The 18,385-nt window shown below is 38.7% G+C and overlaps 1 protein-coding gene and 1 long non-coding RNA gene across 2 annotated transcripts in view; one reads left to right on the forward strand and one right to left on the reverse strand.

The window, feature by feature from the left end:
* Positions 1-18,385, forward strand: part of LOC131685585 (zinc finger protein sens) — a 570,390-nt gene that overhangs the window by 339,608 nt on the left and 212,397 nt on the right. The gene's annotated exons all lie outside the window — the stretch shown is intronic.
* Positions 973-9,516, reverse strand: LOC131685586 (uncharacterized). Its single transcript, XR_009304845.1, has 3 exons — positions 9,385-9,516; positions 9,049-9,279; positions 973-1,057 (listed from the first exon to the last, which is right to left on the reverse strand). It is a non-coding gene; the product is annotated as an uncharacterized LOC131685586 (long non-coding RNA).

The following is an 18,385-nucleotide window of genomic DNA, read 5'->3' on the forward strand; positions in this document are numbered from 1 at the left end:
GTCAAGTTCCTGTTTGTATTGACACTGCTCAATTTAATTACTTTCTAGAAATAACACTGAAGTTCCTCAAGGCAGTACACTGGAACCACGTCTATTTCCGCTGTTTGTTAACGACATTGCCGATGTATTAAATCATGGTAGCACACTCTTAAAATATATTTCATCATCCGTAATCAGTCTGACTTCGTGAAATTGGCCTTTATGGATACTGTCAACGACTGGTGTGTGCGGAATATGATGGTTTTGTGTTGTTACACTGAAAACGCCATCGAATATGTATACAATATTACTAGAAAACGGATGCAATTACACGACTGCATTAGAGACAGTTTATGAGGGACGCTTCTTCCTGACATGAGACCAATTATGCTGTCCAGTAGACTGGTTCAATTTTTGAGTTTTAGCTCCACCGGGCTCTACTGATTCTTTTTATGGCCCTTAGTAATTGTGCAAATTTTGGTACCGATCGGTTGTGTCTACGGACGCTCCAAAAATTTTAAAGTTTATATGGAAGTTTGTATGGAAAATTGGTTAACATTCAAAATAAATTCTTAAAAAATCACCTCATCAATCAATTAATCAGAACACCATTTTCTTCTAAAGGTATTCTTCTACTGAACACATTCGGGGAAGTTATTAATTAAAGAAGCAGCATGACTTCAAAACAAGTGGATTTTATTATTAACCATAGCAACCCATTTAAAAAAATTACTTATTTGTTCGTCAAAATACATTTGACTAAGAACTTTAGATGAAAAGTTCAAAAAATTCTCAAAATGACACGCATGGTGAATTTAAGTAAAATTTAATCCTCATGGATTAAAAGTATAATAAACTTGTAGGGGTCTGAATTTGTGGCGAAGAGTGAAAATCACAGCCCGCAACCGGAAACATTTATTGGTTCATTTGCCACGAATTCAGAATGGATCACAATTGGAAAATTTGTCTTTAGGAGGGTGATAAAAAGCGCCATCTAGAACTTACCTTTAACCTTCCTGGAATATCAATGAAGTTACTTAAGGAATGTAACTCTATCTCGGGATACGAAATTGTGCTCCTGTAAGAAAAAAAATCCAGTTTTAATAAAATGACCCGCGAAACTGGTGCCAAAACGGGTAAAAATGTCGCTAATAATTATGTCCCAGAGCCGCTTTTCGCACGGATATTCGCGCAATATTTCGCGCGTAATTTTGCACAAATTTTCGCGCGGAATTTCCCACGGAAATGGATTTTCGCGCGGAATTTCGCATGGAATTTCGAACAAATTTTCGTGCGGAATTTCGCATGGAATTTCAAATGGATTTTCACGCGGAATTTCGCATGAAATTCCATGCGAAATTCCATGTGAAATTCCCCACGAAATTCCGCGCGAAATTTTATTCGAAATTCCGTGGGAAATTCCGCGCGGAAATTCGTGCAAAATTCCGCGCGAAATATTACGCGAATATCCATGTGAAATTCCGTGCGAAAATCCGTGCAAGAATCCGTACGAAATTCCGCACGAAATTTCGTGCGAAAATTCGGTTGGAATTTCGCATGGATTTTCGCACGAATTTACGCGCGGAATTTCGCACGGAATTTTCAAAGGATTTTCGCGCGAAATTTCGCACGGAATTTTGCATGGAATTTCACACGGAATTTCGCATGGAATTTCACACGGAATTTCGCATGGATTTTCGCACGGATTTTCGCGCGGAATTTCGCGTGGATTTTCGCACGAATTTACGCGCGGAATTTTGAATGGATTTTTGCGGGGAATTTCGCATGGACTTTCGCACGGAATTTCGCATGGAATTTCACGTGGATTTTTGCATGGAATCTTGCACGGATTTTCGCACGAAATTTCGTGCGGAATTCCGCACGGTTTATCGCGCGGAATTTCGCACGGATTATCACGCGGAATTTCGCACGGAATTTCACAAGGAATTTTGCACGGATTTTCGCGCGGAATTTCGCATAGATTTTCGCATGGATTTTCGCACGGAATATTCGCATGGAATTTCGCATGGATTTTCGCATGGAATTTCGCACGGAATTTTGAACAGATATTCACGCGGAAATACGCATAGAACTTCGCGCGGAATCTCGCACGAATTTTCGCACAAAATTTCGTGCGAAATTTTGCACAGATTTTCGCACGGAATTTCGCATGGACTTTCGCACGGAATTTCGCATGGAATTTCGCGTGGATTTTTGCATGGAATCTTGCACAGATTTTCGCACGAAATTTCGTGCGGAATTTCGCACGGAATTTCGCGTGGATTTTCGCACGAATTTACGCGCGGAATTTTGAATGGAATTTTGCGTGGAATTTCGCATGGAATTTCGCACGGAATCTCGCACGGATTTTTGCACAAAATTTCGTGGGGAATTTCGCATGGATTTTCGCACAGATTTTCGTGCGGAATTTCGCATGGAATTTCGCACGGATTTTCGCACGGAATTTTCGCACGGATTTTTGCACGGAATTTCGCATGGAATTTCACGCGGAATTTTGAACGGATATTCACGCGGAAATACGCATAGAACTTCGCGCGGAATCTCGCACGAATTTTCGCACAAAATTTCGTGCGGAATTTTGCACGGATTTTTGCACGGAATTTCGCATGGAATTTCGCGTGGATTTTTGCATGGAATCTTGCACGGATTTTCGCACGAAATTTCGTGCGGAATTTCGCACGGAATTTCGCGTGGATTTTCGCACGAATTTACGCGCGGAATTTTGAATGGAATTTTGCGTGGAATTTCGCATGGAATTTCGCACGGAATCTCGCACGGATTTTTGCACAAAATTTCGTGGGGAATTTCGCATGGATTTTCGCACAGATTTTCGTGCGGAATTTCGCACGGAATTTCGCACGGATTTTCGCACGGAATTTTCGCACGGATTTTTGCACGGAATTTCGGATGGAATTTCACACGGAATTTTGAACGGATATTCACGCGGCAATACGCATAGAACTTCGCGCGGAATCTCGCACGAATTTTCGCACAAAATTTCGTGCGGAATTTTGCACGGATTTTTGCACGGAATTTCGCATGGAATTTCGCGTGGATTTTTGCATGGAATCTTGCACGGATTTTCGCACGAAATTTCGTGCGGAATTTCGCACGGACTTTCGCGCGGAATTTCTCGTGGATTTTTGCACGAATTTACGCGCGGAATTTTGAATGGATTTTTGCGTGGAATTTCGCAAGGACTTTCGCACGGAATTTCGCGCGGGATTTCGCATGGAATTTCGCACGGAATCTCGCACGGATTTTTGCACAAAATTTCGTGCGGAATTTCGCATGGAATTTCGCACGAATTTTCGCACAGATTTTCGCACGAATTTACGTGCGGAATTTTGAATGGATTTTTGCGCGGAATTTCGCATGGAATTTCGCACGGAATTTCGCACGAAATTTCGTGCGGAATTTCGCATGGAATTCCGCACGGATTTTCGTGCGGCATTTTGCACGGAATTTCGAATGGAATTTCGCGCAGATTTTTGCATGGAATCTCGCACGGATTTTCGCACGGATTATCGCGCGGGATTAAGCATAGAATTTCGCACGGAATTTTGCACGGATTTTCGCGCGGAAACTCGCACGGATTTTTGCACGGAATTTCGCATGGAATTTCGCGCGGAATTTCGCATGGAATTTCACGCGGAATCTCGCACGGATTTTCGCATGAAATTTCGCACGGATTTTCACACGGAATTTCACATGGATTTTCGTGCGGAATTTCGCATGGAATTTCGCACTGAATTTCGCACGGAATTTCGCGCGGAATTTCGTGTGGAATTTCGCATGGAATTTCGCATGGAATTTCGCATGGAATTTCGCGTGGTTTTTTGCAGGGAATCTTGCACGGATTTTCGCACGAAATTTCGTGCGGAATTTCGCACGGATTTTTGCGCGGAATTTCGCATGGAATTTCGCACGGATTTTCGCGCTGAATTTCGCACGAATTTCGCGCGGAACTTTGAATGGATTTTTGCGTGGAATTTCGCACGGTTTTTCGTGCGGCATTTCGCACGGAATTTCGCATAGAATTTCGCGCGGAGTTTTGCATGGAATCTCGAACGGATTTTCGCACGAAATTTCGTGAGGAATTTCGCACGGATTATCGCGCGTGATTAAGCATGGAACTTCGCACAGAATTTTGCACGGATTTTCGCACTAATTTTTGCGCGGAATTTCGCATGGAATTTCGCACGGATTTTCGCGCGGCATTTCGCGTGGAACTTCCTGCGGATTTTTGCATGGAATCTCGTACGAAATTTCGCAAGGAATTTCGCACGAATTTTCGTGCGGAATTTCGCACGGAATTTCGAACGAATTTTTGCGCGGAATTTCGCACGGAATTTCGAATGGATTTTCGCGCGGAATTTCGCATGGAATTTCGCACGGATTTTCGCACGAATTTTCGCGCGGAATTTCGCACTGAATTTCGCACGGATTTTCGCACGAAATTTCGTGCGGAATTTCGCACGGATTTTCGCGCAAAATTCGCACGGATTTTCGCGCAAAATTTCGCATGGAATTTCGCACGGAACCTCGCATGGAATTTCGCATGGAATTTCGCACGGATTTTCGCGCGGAATTTCGCATGGATTTTCGCGCGGAACCTCGCACGGTTTTTCGCGCGGAATTTCGCATGGATTTTCGCGCGGAACCTTGCACGGATTTTCGCGCGGTATTTCACACGGAATTTCGAATGGAATTTCGCGTGGAATCGCGCACGGAATTTCGTACGAAATTTCGCGCGGAATTTCGCACGGAATCTCGCATGGAATTTCGCACGGAACTTCTCACGGAATTGCGCATGGAATTTCGCAAGGAATTTCGCACGGATTTCGCGCGGAATTTCGTACGAATTTTGCGCGGAATTTCGTATGGAATTTTGCACAGAATTTTGCACAGAATTTCGCGCGGAATCTCGCACGGATTTTCGCACTGAATTTCGCACGGAATTTTACGCCGAATTTCGCACGGATTTTCGCGCGTTATGTTGCATGGAAATTCACACGGAATCGCATGGAATTTCGCATGGATTTTCACACGGAATTTCGCATGGAATTTCGTACGGAATCTCGCACGTTTTCGCGCGGAATTAGGCATGAAATTTCGCACGGATTTTTTCGCGGAGTTTCGCACAGAATTTTGCGCGGAAGTTTGCACGGATTTTTTCACGAAGTTTCGCACGGAAATTTGGTCCTGAAAAATTACAGATGTTTGCCTACAATTTTTCTTGTCAATATTAATGTTTGTGGCACATATGGAATGTGACACAATCATTTAATGAAGAATTTAATCAACGAATCATTTTGAACTTTGAGTAAAGAAGAAACGTGGACAACCGTACCGACCGTTTCAGTTCATAGAGCGTTTGATAAATCGGAGTGACTTGGCTAAGAATGTCACTCCTTTGGTCCTTGCTTCCTGGGATGGGATGGGACAGCGCTATTCAGACCTGTCCTGGCTAATGAGTCTTGGTTATATGAGCAATTCGGATTTTTTTACTGTGATCAGTAGGGTACTAACAAATAAGAAATAGGGTCTTTAAATATGTAAAACTTATAAACCGTTGTACTATTTTAAATAAGCTAACAGCAGAGCCCTTAAATAGTAGAACTCAGACACGTAAGATTAATTTTTAATTCGGCGCTATAAACATGCATTGAAGATGTACTCCTTATGTTACACTAAACTAACTAAAAAGGTTACTGGGGAGTACACAAGCCCCCCCCCTCTCTTCTTTAAATTTCTGGCTACGTCTATGTTATTCAGAAATTCATTTTGAACATTTCATTCAAAGGTACCAAGTCTCTGCGATGACTATATTATCGTTTATTTAAGTTTAAAGTATCCGTGACAGTGTTGAAAGAAATAATGATTTTCTGCATTTGGATTGAACCAAAAAAAATCGTTATAACTATTTTTTGAAAACTCATAGATAGTTATCGTCTTCGACAAAGTTGTTAACCAAGGTTAAAAATTATCGTTTTATAAAGCTGGTTTTCTCTATTGAGTGAAAAAGCGATCTTTATTAACGTAAATGCAAAATAATTGATTTCCCCATATAAAATCCCATACAAACTTTGAACGCAGTGCGCAAACCCGGGAAGCAACCGACCTCTTTCAAATTTTGCACAGGAAATCAAAAAGTACTGTGCTGAAAAATGTCATATGTCGAGCCACTCTAATGGGCAATTCTCTCTCTCTCTCTCTCTCTCTCTCTCTCTCTCTCTCTCTCTCTCTCTAACAGTAGGTTTAACATTTATCACGAAAATAATATAATCATTGAACTGAACAATATTGAAAAAAATCATTGTAGAAATAACCATATTTGTATATTCGTAGAATTAAAAATGATTGATCATTCTTCAATTCATGAGCTGTTGTGCTTCATGTCAAATATTTTCCTTTTAAACCACTGCACCATATGTGTATATTCTATACCTTGACACAAATGAGTTTCCCCGCGCTAAGCGTTCGTTTCTCTTATTTGAGCAACAATTTCTCAAGATCTAGTTTGGTCTGCCTACAGCGCTTTTCTACAAGATCAAAAAGGTGCAACCATTGACGCTCTTGCCTCCCGGAAGCATCACCGTCGAAAAACGAATTTCTTTAAGTTATACATCAACATAATAATTCAAGTCTATCGTCCATGATACCAATCGTCCTTTATGCTTAACATCCGAGTTTCTAACGTTTTTATGCCCAATTGGATCAGGCGAGTAAAAGCCCAGGCTAGCCGATAAGGCCTCTGTTACTCACCCCCTTTAAATCTACTCGAACGTGTCTGGCGAGGTTATCGTCAGTCATTCCTGGAGATCTGGCAGACAGAGCTTGACCAGAATGTATTTCGTGAGTATTCAATCACCGAATACTTTTTCAAATTGACACCAATCAATCCTCAATGGGATGGAGTAGAACACTTGCTGAAAAATAAAATGAGTCTCAAGGAAACTGGTGTTTTTTTCTATTCAGTTTCACGATGTAAGTAATGTTGTACTGATAGTATTAAAAAATAATCGCTTAGCCGAACAACTTATTTCCGCCACTATGTCGAGTGTGATCCACGTGTATAATGAAGATAACACAATCGAAGTAAGACTGCATGATATGTTTCCGCATACACTGGATAGCACTATTCGCTAATTCATGTCAAGTCGCAACACGAAGTTTTTTTTCCATTGGACATGGTATAACTTTTTTCCAATGCATTGATAACGGTGTTCCATTGCTTAAAACGCGGCTGAAGCTCCCTATTCCTTCTGTCGCGACTAGCGCTACCTATGCTCAGACCACGCTGTGTACTTATGACAATCAGTCTCGCAGTTGTTAGTACTGCAAACATTTTACAATTTACAGGAAACCCTGCGCTGGATTACCAAAGATAAAAAAAAACAACTACAACAAATAAAACAAATACAGCGGCCTTATCATCTTCAATTGAATTCAAAATTGTTGTTCGATCATCAGTACATGTTGAACCATCAACGGTAGCTCACTTATCTGTGAATACAGCCAGTAAATCTGAAACAACAAACAGCACCGTCAACAACAAGACAGTGAGTGTGTGTGTGTGCTGAAAAGGTCTTATCGACTGCAAACGCATGGCACTTCAACCCTGAACATCTAATAAAGATCCATCGAAGACTCCCTGCGAGTGCTAGATGATGGACAGAATCTCTACGGACGAAATACTATCAACGACGTTGCCCGAAGCTGAGGATATCATTGACACTCGACGTATAACCCACAAGAATCAGCTTAGGAAGAAGCTTTCTCCGTGGAACGGTGACGTAGACAGAGGACTCCGCCGAAGCTCTACGAAAGCGGTCACAATATCTGACCAAAAAACTATGGGAACTTTGGGCGAAAGAGTTTCTACCAACTCTGAATCATCGACCAAAGTGGTTGAATGGCCAATAGCTGATGCAAACTGAAGACCTAATGTTCATAGTTGATGAGAAGAACTGGGTACGAAGAAGACTTCCTCCAGTGGATGTAAGAACTGCTGATGGAAAGGTGCGTAAGCGTGCTGTAGCAAAGTTGACGGTGTTGAAGTTTCATGTTCAGGTTGGTAAATCCGGATACACTGGACTTAATTTCCCCTACTTTCCCCTACGCTAGAGTAAAGTAGGGGAAAGTAATGATAATACTCTAAATTACTGGCCTAATTATTCATTAACCACTAGAACTATATCGAAGTAAATCTTCACAGCTATAGAAGTTTCATTTGACACCCTTTGATGAATTTACAAATCTTAATGAAAAGTCAAGCTTATCGCATTCCCCGCCTCCAGTTTACTCTTACCGAACTGAAATAGTCATTTACCGTGCAGAACAAATTCGACCATAAAATTACGGCAACATCTTTATGCACGTCGCTAAAGGTTTTGTGTTGGGAAAATTCCCCTCAAAACAACAGGTTAAAACATTTCCGAAGCCGAGAAGCTAAAGCAATTACGGATGCCTTCAACATGCTACCTGTCAGGCAGGGCGATTTGTTACAAATCACAAAACTAACAATAAAAAAATCTAAGCAAACCATGAAGCGCATCGGGACTAAACCTGACAGTAGTTCTTCTATTACGATTCCCCCCATATTCTCCGCGCACATTAAAACACATTACTTACGAGTTACGACCAGAGGGAATGTGATTCCCAACTTGAACTGCGGATTATTGGATTCACCTTCTCCACCAGTTTGCCATTCAAAATAGAAACGGTTGCACATTGCACTTGACTCTCCGCGAAATGTCGGCTACATTACCGCCCCGACCAAACCGAACGACCGGTCCGATCTGCCGAGTCCGATAACCGTCCGGCGTTCGTTAAATCACAACGCTTCAATGGACGGTTAACCTTTCACCGGCGGCGGCGGCGAAAAGAATGGCGGAATCGGACACCGATGGCCGCGAGCCAAGTTAAAGGTCGCTACGAAGCTGCCGCTCGGTTGTGGCAGCAGCACCAGCAACAGTAGAGCAATTGCAACGACAACCACCGCCATTTAGACTAGTTGTGTTTTATTGTATTGATCTTACTTACTTCTTGTTTACTCCAACCAACCAGCCGGAGTTAGGCTGCTCGCGCGATCGGGTCCATTTGCGCTGGAACTGCGATTTGCAATTGCCTTCCAGCGGCCCGCTGAAATAACACTTGTTGTAATGCTTTATTGAACTTTGTTTTCTCTTTCCTTTGCAGGTTAGTGCGTGCAATTATGCGAATGCGACATTCAAACTGATTCCGGACCCGATCGGTTCCAGGAGAAGTTGCGGTCTGTTCGGAATGGGAAAAGGTAAAAAAATGATTGAATGAAATCAGGTTAGATTAAAATATGCTGGTAAATGTACTGAACTCGTTTCGGAGCTTATTTATACATACCGGGTGATATTGAGCTAGTTGTAATGATAGTAATGATCCAGGTTGAGGCCAATCCGTTCCCAATTCTGTGGAGGAAACAAAACGCACATTCAGTTACCAAATTTTCGTACTTCTGCTTGACGACGAAGCGTCCAAACGTAGAAAAAAACAACCGGTAGCAACGGTGCTGATTTTTCGTTTACCACGTGTGTGAAAGAAAAAGCAAAGCCTGCTGCGCCTGACGCATTCAAGTACAACCACGAACATCGTTACCGAAGGAGGAGAACGCATCACTGCGCGTCCTGATCTCGATCTTGAGTGAGTTGTAAAACCAGATCTGCAGCGCGTTCGAAAACACTCACTAATTGAAACGGGCACCGGAATTGTGTTGTTCGACCAGGCAAACGAGTGCCGATATAAATTTCCATTAAACTGCGCACCGTCGGAGAAAAAAGGCCAGTTCGCACGCAGCAGCTCTCCGGATGAAGAGATGAGTACACTATTGGAAAATTAAATTATCATTGCTGCCGGTCGGGCGAAGGAACCTGTCCATCTGTAATAGCCATTCCTCCAGCGACCGCGAGTGTCTTGAGGATGTCGGGGACGGGGTGCGAAATTGCTGCGGCATCTGATAATTTCTTCTATTGCATTTATTAAATCACATCCTCCTTACGATCATTATTACTCACTCATTCACTGGCTCGTTTGTGGCAGTTGTCTGAGAGTCTGACCAAACAGCTGGCCTCCCGGACGGATCGTCATCCTGTGCACTAGGGGTCGGGTCGTTGAGAGTTGTTGGCAGACCGGCTGATTGTTTTTAATTTATTTATCAAATTGAAATTGCCCCCAAAGGCATAAAAAAACAGAACCTCTAATGGCAGTCTCAGTCTCGGACTCAGCAGCAGCATCGAAAGGGAGAAAGGTCCCTCGTTTCAAGTTCACCCCCACAACAGACAGCTGCCGAGTCTGATCTGCCATGGTGGTTCGAGGATCGTGTCTTGCACCGCTCTTCACCTGCATTGGATGGCGTGGGATCAACAACAACAACGACCAAACAACCGATCATATTCCGTCGGATAGGAGAATTTTCACGCCACCTTGCTGATACTTTCGAGGCCGTGTCCGCGATCTTCCCATGTCGTTGCATTGCGCGCGTGAAGATCATCAGTGCCACCAACCAGCCAGTCGTAGTGAACCACCACAGTACCTACCAATAGAAAAGGGAATCCTCTCGTATGATGGGAAGCCAGCGAGCAAGTGTTTTGCCCATATGGAACCGCGTGGGAGCCATCGACATTTACATATTTAGCCCACATACACGGCTGATCGTATCGGCATTTTCCCATCGGACACGGTACCCACATGGCAGTAAAAGTAACAGCAGCAGACGATAATAATGATGATGATGATGATGATGGCGATGGTGATGGTGGTGACGCTCTATTTCAGGATATGACCGTAATTCGACGACGGAAGATCGTTTACAGATCTGCACACAATGTTGTTTGAGTAGGTTGCCGTCTGACTGACAAATCGATCGATGGTTTTAGTTAAGCCGTACGCGATCTAGAGCATTTGCATCTATTAGCATGTGCTTTTAAAAAAATGGAAATGTTTCAGCAGCTTTCAAGCTAGGAGAAAATGATGAAGGTTGAAACATAGACTATTTGGTGATCGTGGCTTTATCACTGTCTCTGTGACATAGATTAATCAATAAGATTCAGGCACGCAATTGACGATTTATTCCTCCAATCGTTGCTCTGGATCAATGAATAACCCATGCTCAGACAACCCTGATAACCTATGACAATCAGATAGCATACTGTCAAAATTTATTATACACGAAAGGGTTTATTGTGCTGAATCAATGAAGACAAAATCTAACATATCCACGAATCAAGAGTATCTAGAGAGTTAGGAAAATAAAGAGAATCAAGAGAATCAAGCAAACCAGAAAACCAAGAGAATCAAGAAAATCAAAATATTCAAAAGATAAGTAGAATCTAAATAAAGAGAATTAAGAAATTCATTCCAATCAAGATAATCCAAATAGTCAAGAGAATAAAGAGAATCAAGAGAATCAAGATGAATCACGAATCTAGAATCACGAGAATCTAGAGAATGTAGAAAACACCGCGAATCGAGAAAATGAAGAGAATCAACCGAATCAAGAAAGTCAAGTAAATCAAACGAATCAATATAATCAAGAGAATCTAGAGAATCGAGAAAATTAAGGCAATTAGTAAACTCAAAACAATCCAGAGAATCAAAAGAATCAAAAGATTCTAGAGAATCTCAAGAATCACGAGAATCGAGAGGATCAATACAATCAAGAGACTCAAGAAAAGGAAGAGAAAAGAGAAGGAAGAGAATCAAGAAAACCAAAAAAATCAAAAGAACCAAGAGAATCAAGAGAATCTAGAGAATGTAGAGAATCAAGAGAATCAAGACAATCAAGAGAATCAAACGAATCAAGATAATCAAGGGAATCGAGAAAATTAAGATAATCAGCAGAATCAAAACAATCAAGAGAATAAAGAAAAACAAGAGAATCTCAAGAACCATGAGAATCACGAGAATCGAGAGAATCAATATAATCAAGAGAATAAAAAAACATGAGAATTAAGAGAATCAAGAGAATTAAAACAATCAATAGAGAATGTAGAGAATCAAAAAAATCATGGGAATCAAGAATCACGAAAATCACGAGAATCGAGAGAATCAATAGGATCAAGAGAATCAAGAGAATCAACCGAATCACGAGAATTAAGAGAATCAATTGAATCAAACGAATCAAGATAATCATGATAACCAAGAGAATTGGGAAAATTAAGCCACCAGCAAAATCAAAACAATCAAGAGAAACTAGAGATTCAAAAGAATCTAGAGAATCGAGAGAATAAAAAAATCTAGACAATCAAGATAACCAAAACTCAAAATTTAAAATTCAAAATTCAAAATTTAAAATTCAAAATTCAAGATTGAAAACTCAAAACTCAAAACTCAAAACTCAAAACTCAAAACTCAAAACTCAAAACTCAAAACTCAAAACTCAAAACTCAAAACTCAAAACTCAAAACTCAAAACTCAAAACTCAAAACTCAAAACTCAAAACTCAAAACTCAAAACTCAAAACTCAAAACTCAAAACTCAAAACTCAAAACTCAAAACTCAAAACTCAAAACTCAAAACTCAAAACTCAAAACTCAAAACTCAAAACTCAAAACTCAAAACTCAAAACTCAAAACTCAAAACTCAAAACTCAAAACTCAAAACTCAAAACTCAAAACTCAAAACTCAAAACTCAAAACTCAAAACTCAAAACTCAAAACTCAAAACTCAAAACTCAAAACTCAAAACTCAAAACTCAAAACTCAAAACTCAAAACTCAAAACTCAAAACTCAAAACTCAAAACTCAAAACTCAAAACTCAAAACTCAAAACTCAAAACTCAAAACTCAAAACTCAAAACTCAAAACTCAAAACTCAAAACTCAAAACTCAAAACTCAAAACTCAAAACTCAAAACTCAAAACTCAAAACTCAAAACTCAAAACTCAAAACTCAAAACTCAAAACTCAAAACTCAAAACTCAAAACTCAAAACTCAAAACTCAAAACTCAAAACTCAAAACTCAAAACTCAAAACTCAAAACTCAAAACTCAAAACTCAAAACTCAAAACTCAAAACTCAAAACTCAAAACTCAAAACTCAAAACTCAAAACTCAAAACTCAAAACTCAAAACTCAAAACTCAAAACTCAAAACTCAAAACTCAAAACTCAAAACTCAAAACTCAAAACTCAAAACTCAAAACTCAAAACTCAAAACTCAAAACTCAAAACTCAAAACTCAAAACTCAAAACTCAAAACTCAAAACTCAAAACTCAAAACTCAAAACTCAAAACTCAAAACTCAAAACTCAAAACTCAAAACTCAAAACTCAAAACTCAAAACTCAAAACTCAAAACTCAAAACTCAAAACTCGAAACTCGAAACTCAAAACTCAAAACTCAAAACTCAAAACTCAAAACTCAAAACTCAAAACTCAAAACTCAAAACTCAAAACTCAAAACTCAAAACTCGAAACTCAAAACTCAAAACTCGAAACTCAAAACTCGAAGCTCAAAACTCAAAACTCGAAACTCAAAACTCAAAACTCGAAACTCAAAACTCGAAGCTCAAAAATCAAAAACAAAAGAACAGAAAAACAGAAATACAGAAAAACAGAAAATCAGAAAAACAAAAAAAACAGTTAAACATAAAAACATAAAAACAAACAGAAAAAAAACAACAAAACAGAAAAACAGTAAAAAAGAAAAACAAAAAAAAACAAAAAACAGAAAAACAGAAGAACAGAAATACAGAAAAACAATAAAACAGTAAAACAGAAATACAGAAAAACAGAAAAACAGAAAAACAAAAAAAAAACAGAAAAACTGAAAAAAAGAAAAACGAAAAAAACAGAAAGACAGAAAACTAAAAATTTTAAATAGAATGTTGAGAATTGACAATTGACAATTGACAATTGACAATTGACAATTGACAATTGACAATTGACAATTGACAATTGACAATTAACAATTGACAATTGACAATTGACAATTGACAATTGACAATTGACAATTGACAATTGACAATTGACAATTGACAATTGACAATTGACAATTGACAATTGACAATTGACAGTTGACAGTTGACAATTGACAATTGGCAGTTGACAGTTGACAGTTGACAGTTGACAGTTGACAATTGACAATTGACGAAAAATCAAAAATTCGAAAATTCAAAAATTGAAAATTGAAAATTGAAAATTGAAAATTGAAAATTGAAAATTGAAAATTGAAAATTGAAAATTGAAAATTGAAAATTGAAAATTGAAAATTGAAAATTGAAAATCGAACATCGAACATCGAACATCGAACATCGAACATCGAAAATTGAACATTGAACATTGAACATTGAACATCGAACATCGAACATCGAACATCGAACATCGAACATCGAACATCGAACATCGAACATCGAAAATCGAAAATCGAAAATCGAAAATCGAAAATCGAAAATCGAAAATCGAAAATCGAAAATCGAAAATCGAAAATCGAAAATCGAAAATCGAAAATCGAAAATCGAAAATCGAAAATCGAAAATCGAAAATCGAAAATCGAAAATCGAAAATCGAAAATCGAAAATCGAAAATCGAAAATCGAAAATCGAAAATCGAAAATCGAAAATCGAAAATCGAAAATCGAAAATCGAAAATCGAAAATCGAAAATCGAAAATCGAAAATCGAAAATCGAATATCGAAAATCGAAAATCGAAAATCGAAAATCGAAAATCGAAAATCGAAAATCGAAAATCGAAAATCGAAAATCGAAAATCGAAAATCGAAAATCGAAAATCGAAAATCGAAAATCGAAAATCGAAAATCGAAAATCGAAAATCGAAAATCGAAAATCGAAAATCGAAAATCGAAAATCGAAAATCGAAAATCGAAAATCGAAAATCGAAAATCGAAAATCGAAAATCGAAAATCGAAAATCGAAAATCGAAAATCGAAAATCGAAAATCGAAAATCGAAAATCGAAAATCGAAAATCGAAAATCGAAAATCGAAAATCGAAAATCGAAAATCGAAAATCGAAAATCGAAAATCGAAAATCGAAAATCGAAAATCGAAAATCGAAAATCGAAAATCGAAAATCGAAAATCGAAAATCGAAAATCGAAAATCGAAAATCGAAAATCGAAAATCGAAAATCGAAAATCGAAAATCGAAAATCGAAAATCGAAAATCGAAAATCGAAAATCGAAAATCGAAAATCGAAAATCGAAAATCGAAAATCGAAAATCGAAAATCGAAAATCGAAAATCGAAAATCGAAAATCGAAAATCGAAAATCGAAAATCGAAAATCGAAAATCGAAAATCGAAAATCGAAAATCGAAAATCGAAAATCGAAAATCGAAAATCGAAAATCGAAAATCGAAAATCGAAAATCGAAAATCGAAAATCGAAAATCGAAAATCGAAAATCGAAAATCGAAAATCGAAAATCGAAAATCGAAAATCGAAAATCGAAAATCGAAAATCGAAAATCGAAAATCGAAAATCGAAAATCGAAAATCGAAAATCGAAAATCGAAAATCGAAAATCGAAAATCGAAAATCGAAAATCGAAAATCGAAAATCGAAAATCGAAAATCGAAAATCGAAAATCGAAAATCGAAAATCGAAAATCGAAAATCGAAAATCGAAAATCGAAAATCGAAAATCGAAAATCGAAAATCGAAAATCGAAAATCGAAAATCGAAAATCGAAAATCGAAAATCGAAAATCGAAAATCGAAAATCGAAAATCGAAAATCGAAAATCGAAAATCGAAAATCGAAAATCGAAAATCGAAAATCGAAAATCGAAAATCGAAAATCGAAAATCGAAAATCGAAAATCGAAAATCGAAAATCGAAAATCGAAAATCGAAAATCGAAAATCGAAAATCGAAAATCGAAAATCGAAAATCGAAAATCGAAAATCGAAAATCGAAAATCGAAAATCGAAAATCGAAAATCGAAAATCGAAAATCGAAAATCGAAAATCGAAAATCGAAAATCGAAAATCGAAAATCGAAAATCGAAAATCGAAAATCAAAAATCAAAAATCGAAAATCGAAAATCGAAAATCGAAAATCGAAAATCGAAAATCGAAAATCGAAAATCGAAAATCGAAAATCGAAAATCGAAAATCGAAAATCGAAAATCGAAAATCGAAAATCGAAAATCGAAAATCGAAAATCGAAAATCGGAAATCGGAAATCGAAAATCGAAAAACGAAAAACGAAAATCGAACATCGAACATCGAAAATCGAAAATTCGAGAATTCGAAAATTCGATAATTATAAAATTCGATAATTATAAAATTCGAAAATTCAAAGATTGAAAAATTTGAAAATTCGAAGATTCGAAAATTCGAAAATTCGAAAATTCGAAAATTCGAAAATTCGAAAATTCGAAAATTCGAAAATTCGAAAATTCGAAAATTCGAAAATTCGAAAATTCGAAAATTCGAAAATTCGAAAATTCGAAAATTCGAAAATTCGAAAATTCGAAAATTCGAAAATTCGAAAATTCGAAAATTCGAAAATTCAAAAATTCGAAGATTCGAAAATTCGAAAATTCGAAAATTCGAAAATTCGAGAATTCGAAAATTCGAAAATTCGAAAATTCGAAAATTCGAAAATTCGAAAATTCGAAAATTCGAAAACTCGAAAATTCGAAAATTTAAAATTTCAAAAATTCGAAAATTTGAAAATTCGAGAATTCGAGAATTCGAAAATTTGAAAATTCGAAAATTTGATAATTCGAAAATTCGACAATTCAAAAATACAAAAATTCGAAAATTCGAATATTTGAAAATTCGAAAATTTAAAAATTTAAAAATTCGAAAATTCGAGAAAAAATTTCAAATGTGAAATCTCAAATGTCAAATTTTAATTTTCAAGTTACGAATATCTTGCTAAAATTTTTGGATTTTCCACCCAGACGGTAAAAAGATACCGTCAAATTTGGTTACACTGTCCAGCGAATATACCCTTCACGGCACCCCAAATTTGCAAGCTTACCCAGGGGTAACCAAGAACCGCCCTCCAAAAATATTGCACATAAACCGACACCAACCAACAACAGGCTTTGTGTACAAGTTTTGACATGTTTTGTCTTGCACTTCTCACCGCCGACCGACAGCCAGAAAGAAGGCGTTTAATTTTCACCGCCTACCGTGCCAAACTGCTGTCTGACTTCACAGGACAAGTACCTAGATGAGTGCACGAATCGTTTAGCGAGTACAACAAGCACCTAGCGGGTGAGTTATCGACAGAGGTGTTGGTTATTTTATGACCCCAACACACACACACACTCGGCGCGCGAACCCTTCTGGCTGAGTAGCCGTGGTTTGGTAACAATAAATCGCCGAACGAAACTCGTTACGCAACCGTGACCAACTATAATAACAAACAAAAATAATGACAACAACAACAACGAACAGCAGGCGTGCCTTTAGCACTGTAGTCGGTCGGCCTTTCGCTGAACTTATCAGCAGCCCTCTGGCCGACGGCGATGGCGATGTCGATGGAGAAGTCGTTGCCGGCAAAGGAGTCATTTTCCAATGTGTTAAACCACATTAATGATCTTATCCCCCTCTGGCCCTTCGTTTGCTAGTAGGTCGTCGCCGTGCGCGCAGTGTGTTGCGATGTTGCTGCAGTCAGCCAGGTGATGACAAATTTCCTCTATATCGCACTGAACGTGCGACCTATCCGGTACCGGTAGCATCCCCCGTTCGGTACACCAGAGTGGCGGTAAGGGTGGGGGTAACATGAACATGGGTTACTTCGATCTGCTTTTCCCTCGTCTCGAGAAAAAAAAAGATTATGTCTAACAATCCGTTTTTCGCCTTGTCGTTTTATTGTTTTACTTTTATAGCTCTGATTAGGTAGAAAGCAAAGTAGGCATCGCATGCCTAGCACGCGGATCGCGAGCCTGGTGACTTACCGGTCGGTAATTCAGAAGACAACGAACCTTCCGCCATCGCATGACACGTCGCCGTCTTCTGTGCCTTGGGCTGTCGAATAATTGCCTCTTTCGGCACTGTATACTGCAACTGCTGCCAGCGAATGACGAAGAAGGGAGTGGGGGGAGAGGATTTCGCTCGAAGAGCTTCAAATCGGTAATTTCCAATTTATATGCTAATGCCACGCGCATAGTGGATTGGTGGAAGCCAGCAGCGAACGACGAACCAGCTGCGGTTGTTGATTGACAAGTTGCGTTTGGAAATCCGAAGAAGATTGATTTAACATTCCGGCCGCGCAGTCTCTGATGATTGAGCCTTTCGGAACGGTTGAGCGTTTTGATAAGAATCGATGACCCAGAAATGGCTTCGCTTTTGGGCAAAAGCTGGTGGGTGATTGATGTTTTGGTGCTGGGGGTTTAAACTGTTCATCAACTGACACCGAATGGTTTGAAAAGCATCGACGTT

This window comes from Topomyia yanbarensis, chromosome 2, assembly GCF_030247195.1.
Source record: "Topomyia yanbarensis strain Yona2022 chromosome 2, ASM3024719v1, whole genome shotgun sequence".
In the NCBI taxonomy this organism is placed as follows: domain Eukaryota; kingdom Metazoa; phylum Arthropoda; class Insecta; order Diptera; family Culicidae; genus Topomyia; species Topomyia yanbarensis.